Source organism: Trachurus trachurus (genome assembly GCF_905171665.1).
Source record: "Trachurus trachurus genome assembly, chromosome: 22".
Lineage (NCBI taxonomy): Eukaryota > Metazoa > Chordata > Actinopteri > Carangiformes > Carangidae > Trachurus > Trachurus trachurus.
Genome location: NC_139907.1, coordinates 15,143,028 through 15,149,027, shown reverse-complemented (window position 1 = coordinate 15,149,027; position 6,000 = coordinate 15,143,028).

Genomic DNA, 6,000 nt, shown 5'->3' with positions numbered 1-6,000 from the left:
CAGTGTCACACAGATGAGGAAGAAGGACCATGAGCCTCTGAGGCTGTAGTAGCAATCTGTTACCAGCGCATGTTTAACCTGTAAAAAATCAGGTTAGGTCCTATAAGTGTAGTATGTGACTATAATGAGAAACACCCTGCAGCCAGGTCCATAGTCCCTTTTAATTAGCTCTTTTGAGCTGTAACAGAAAAGCCTTCACATGAGAGAATGAACCTGCCATTCAAAACTCCACCTGTGACAGCCCAGCGCCATTGGAGGCATTTCTGTCGGTTCTATAGCTCTTATCTAGAGGATAAATCAAGAGGCATCATCACATTTCTTGGTCTCTTAAAGCTCTTGGTTGACCCCCCTCTGTTGCCTCTCTGTAGGATTTATCTTTTTAATCTATCCACAATGAATTCCTCAATGAATGAAGAAGAGTGTCTTGGTGTTCACCTCGACTGTGATATAACTTATTTGCGGGGACATCGCTGGATTGTGATGCAAATGGTCGCTGAAAACATCAACATGAGCAGATTGGAGCGCGTGTTTTGCTAAATTGCAACTATGTTGCTTATGATTCAATGATCCCGAGAGGAGGATGCAGGATAACTCAGCAAAGCCGAGTTGCATCAGTACAGTCAGCATCGGAGCCATTTGTGCAAACAAATTCTTTGAGGCTGACATCAAACGTCCAACCACATGTCTGCCTGCCCTTGTGAGGAAGTCAGGATGGAAACCCCCCACCCCCCCTCCCCACCCCTCCTAAATAAGGTTGTGGTTAGCATCTATTTTTTTTCCTCCCCTTATTTTTAATCCAAGAAAAAAAAACAGTGCAGATGAAAGCCGAGCAATGTCGCTAATGTGTGCAATAGTCACAGCCGCATAAACCCACCACAATAAATTAGAGACCACAGGCGTTCATCTTGGCCTCATGTGACCAAAAACCCCCCAGATACAAACAGACATACGGCCGCACATTGTCCTCCAACGCCCTCCAAACCAGAGGCAGCCAGCAGGCAGGCGCCCACGTTCCCCACTCCAGACCTATCTGGCTGCGGAGATAAAACCCTACTGTAAACACAACAACATTTGACTCATCTCGCAGACACGACTGGGAAGCTGAATGACGAGGGTAACCTAATAGCTGCGCCGCGCGGGAGGATATTCTCCGAGAGACCTGTAGCTTATGCAATAAAGCTTCAGTTACTTTAATATTTGAATGAGGTGGCGGCTGCAACTCTCCGGAGCTGCGGCGCTACGGTACGACTCCCTCTGCTCTACATATGTGGTCTCGCTTTAATGTGATTCTGACACGTGTGACATGAAGACATATGATTTGAATAAGTCCAAACTCTGCACACTTTACATTATGTACTGTACATTCACCGTGTTCACTTGGAACACATGCATTTCCTGCACATACACATGCACTGACAGACAATGTATGTGCTCTGGCTCCTTCTCTCTTTCACACACACACACACACACTCACACACACAGGCACACAGCACACAATAAAATTCAGATGTCTCCACACTCCATCCTTTGTGAGACCTTATTGTCCTGGTTATTACCCTGGGTATTGTTACAGAGAATTGGTATGCTTATCAAGGCCTGTAGTCTAAAGTTGATACGACACTGGCCTGGCAGCTTCATTAAGATTGATATCCTGCCGCGGCACACCAAGATGAGCTGATCTAGGACATGGGAGGGAGCAGCCGAGCAGAGTTAGAGAGAGTTAGAGAAAGACAGAAAGAATGAGGGAGTGGGAAAGGGAAAGAGACTGCAGGTCCACCTCCCAAGTAGCTCAATTGCCATCTATTGAGCCACTTGAGCTCAGGAGAGGGGCCAAGCATGCATACCTCTCTTTTAAGGGGACGCTCCCCCTGTAACCTCACCCTGCCAGTCATAAATTACCTTCCCTGGCTCAGTCCTTTCACAGTGGACGCACAGAAGGCCCCTATAGCCTCTCTATGTGCAATTAAGGCCTCAATGGATGGTATCAAACCAACCTGACCCCATCCAACCTCTCTTGTCATTGTCACCTCCTAAAAGCTCCTCTCACTTTGTCCCCAGAGTGCCACCGCTCTCAGCGTGCAACGGCACAGGCCCAAAGTGCATTTTACTGGCCACTGGCCACTGGCCATCCCGAGTTTTATCCTGTGCAATATAAACAAGGTCAAAGGTCAACCAGACTGGAAGTTTTGCTTTTGTATACATGTGAGCGATGTTTACAGCTGGTTAAATGTCGGGCTAGATGTGCTGAACTCTGACTGTGCCGTTTCATTAGCTGTATGACAACACCGCCGTCTCATTTAACGGATTATTTTCATTCCAGCGGATGGCCTCTGCAGCTATCCTATCATCTGGGCCACATTCACTCTGTGTAGTCGACTGGAATGAAACTTCTGCTTTATGAGAAATCCCAAGTGCTAAATTCAGCCTGTATAGGTCAGGGATGATTGCAGTGTGTACATTAACCGAGCACACTGGCGTGTCTAATTTGCTGCGGTGGACAAAACAAAGGCTTTCATTGATATCTCCATATCGAGTCAACCCCAGATTCAGTGGATAGCCCTGGTTTCCACTGGCCAGACCTAATGATTTATTGCACCACTGACTAGCCTGCACGCTATCTGATTGGCAAAGCTGGGGCCCATTTAGAGGCATATATTTTTAATCACTGTTTACCATGTCAATAGCAATGCTAATCACTTCAAAAGGTGTGTTCATATTGCTGCACTGGGTGAGGAGACCTGATAAACAAGAACGAGTCCTTCTAATGAGTTTTCTTTTTTTTTTATCTTCATAAAAAATGACATTGAATCAAGCATTACTACAGCTTTCATTTCACCTTTATGAACCATCATTAAAGAGAGGACTCCCAAATGTGAGCCGCTGAGTAAACATCTGATATTGAAAGGCATAATGTCAAAGCGAATGTGCGCCATTCTCCTCGTCATCATGCCGCGTGTCAGATTTAAATAGGTGGAGTGCCTTTCAGGAAGTGATAAGACCAATAAAGTGGGGTTGAAATGAAATTCTTTTCATTAAGATAATCGTCTGCGGCCTCCCTTTAATGCCAGCAATGACATTGTAATGGTGAGATTCTTTATTGTCAGTGGTATCAGTGCAACATTATGGCCAAAACACTAATTTTACCCCAGTTTTTATCCCAGTACTTCATTACCCCCCATGTACTCGAGACGCTTGTCACTTTATGATGTTACATTTCTCCTCGCGTCTCACGGAAAACGGGGTGACGTGACAGCTAGTTTAATGTGCGTGTGGTGAAATGTCAAGCTCTATCAGGCCCAGTGGCCGGCGTAGTGCACACAGAGCGGTATTATGGAAGTGGGGCAGTTGCAGCAGGCCCCTCTGATGGCCTATAGAGTGCTCCCTATATGCACACAGAGTCACTGGGCAGATGTGACCTCGCCAGCACACAGAGGCTCTTTGTGTCCGAGGGATTTAGAGTCCCCTGGGCCTCCTGACTCTAAACATTAACAGACCTACTGCAGAAGGAGAGAAAAGAGAGACCCCTTACTCGACTGACATGCAACATTAACTGGGACCAACTCGCTCTCCATACTTACAATATCAGGAAAGGCCCTGCATGTACGAATGCACGCAAAGACGCATGCGGTGGGTTGATGCAAGGGCAAGGCCGGAGATCAGCTGCACACTAATGAGGTGAAGCAGCGTACTTAGAGGAAATATATCAGTTATTGGACTGAGGACATTTATTTATGTGAGTCTTCGCACTTGTTTACATGCAATAAAGACAAGGTCTCAGAGCACTCAGGACTCCACTACAGGCGCCATCCGTTTCATCCATTTTCCCGCTGCAGCATGAGCAGAGGTCAACATCACTAACACAGTCCTACTCATCTTCCGTGATTGCGACTGTTGTCTTCTCGCTCGAATGTGTTTGGAAGGCACAGCCCTCGCCGCGCTGCTCTAAAAACGAAGCGTTTTAAATAAAAGACCTAATTATGTGTTAAGGATTGATGTTATGAGCCTGACATACATGAACTTATCTGGATTCTTGGTGCTTTCTTTCCTCTCTGTAATAGTGTGATTATTCACCACTGTAGTTAAAGCCGCCTTGTGATTCACTGATATTCTCGTCAGTTTTGTTAATAATAATGATACAACATTTGCATAAAGGAAATGAAACAGGTTACATTTGCATATATTAAACATTTATATGTATGCATATAATATGTTTGCTCATTTCAGGAAACTAGGCAAGATAATAGTAAGACTAAGACAGGAAATAGAAGGAGTACAAATCCACAGTAAATATTGGCCTTCGTTATCTGCCATCCCCTTAGACAGGAGGCTGTATCATTTTTCAGCAAAGAGCCCCCTGTTCTTGAGGACTAGGCCAGGCCTTGCTTTATTAAATTATCTCCCTTGCTTCGCAAATACAATTTCCTGCATAAATCACTCAAATGATCCTTCAGACTGTCAGGTCCAAGAGAGTGTTTTTATATCCTATCTGCCTCCGACCAGGTTATGCAAATCCCACCACTGTGTGTTCGATATCTATTGAGATGCTTCAATTGTCCGCGTTTGGCCTTAAATCCTCAGCTTGTCCCTATATTATTCTCCTGCCCTTGATAAAAGTGACACTAAGCATCAAGCCATCACCAAGTCAGTAATCCATTACCAAAAAAAAGAGCATGCCAATTTAACTAAGCCAGAAACACTGACCCTGCAACCTTGACCTTGTAAACATTACAATGGGGGAGGCCACAGTTTGTGCATTGGAGATCTGCTCGGTGGAGCATTGGAAAGGGCTTATTATGGCCCCTAAGCTGGGACTGAATTCAATCACATTGGAAAAGGGGCTGAACAGAGAAATCTTTACCAGGGGTCAGCTTGGTTTAAGACCCCAATACAGAAATACATAACTGCACCGGGTCGGCCAGATAGAAGTCTGCATTATCATCCTCCCTACAGCTAGCTAGCCAGCCAGTCTAATTCTGAAGGATAAACATCTGTAATGCATTTGCTCAAATGGGAGCCAGCTTAGAGTGACTTCAGCTTGATCCCAGACAGCTGTTTGGGGAGCAAGCTATGGCCTGACTGCACAGGGGGTCTCGGTGGATGTCCTGAAAAGGGACCTCCAAAAATCTAAAGGGACAAAGGAATCTCCTGAACAATGTTCTTGCTGATACAATGGTGGTGCACAGGGAGGAAGGGGCAAAGGAGCACTGCCTATTCGGGGCCGTGAATGACCAGCACATTCCTCTCCAGTCGCCGAGCAGTGAGCGCAGTGACCAAGAGTGACAAGTCTTTACACTGCTTTGTTGACACTCTGTGTGCTTGACCAATACATTCCTTCTGTTCCCTCGCCACCCCCCCACTCCCCCCCACCCCAACCCCTTTTCTCTCTTTCTGCTTCCTTCCTCCTTTGCTTCTAATTCGACAACTGCACTTCTACTGGTTTATTTTGTTTCTGCATGGCTAACCTTGAGTCCTCTCAGCAGTGTCAGTCTAGTTACATATTGCTTACATTCAGAATAAAACATGGTGCCGCACATGCACATAAATACACGCTGGGGTCAGGTCACTGCGTAGCATTACTGACACACATTTGGAACACATGTTTGTTCTCCATACAAGCCACTCATCAGCCCCTTGACTAGTGAAATGGGTGAATATAACATATGGGACAGTATCAAGGGTTCATGCGGAGGACAGGAGAATTACAGGCTTCCTTCCTCTCTCACACACCCTCTCTATGTCTCCCTCATATGCACACATTTACACATGCACACACAGTGGAGGGATCCCTCGATTGCTTGAAATATCCCCAAATCCCAAAGACAAACAGCATAATGTAAAAGATTAAATTTAAAGTTATGATGAAGTTGCAAATGGACTCAAAGAATTCATTTAGGAATCATTGGGGAGATGTGAAGCAGAGGCCACTGAACAGCTGGAAATCAAGGGAATTCTGCCTCCAAAGTTCATGGCAGTGACAAGGGAAGAAACGAAAGCTACATA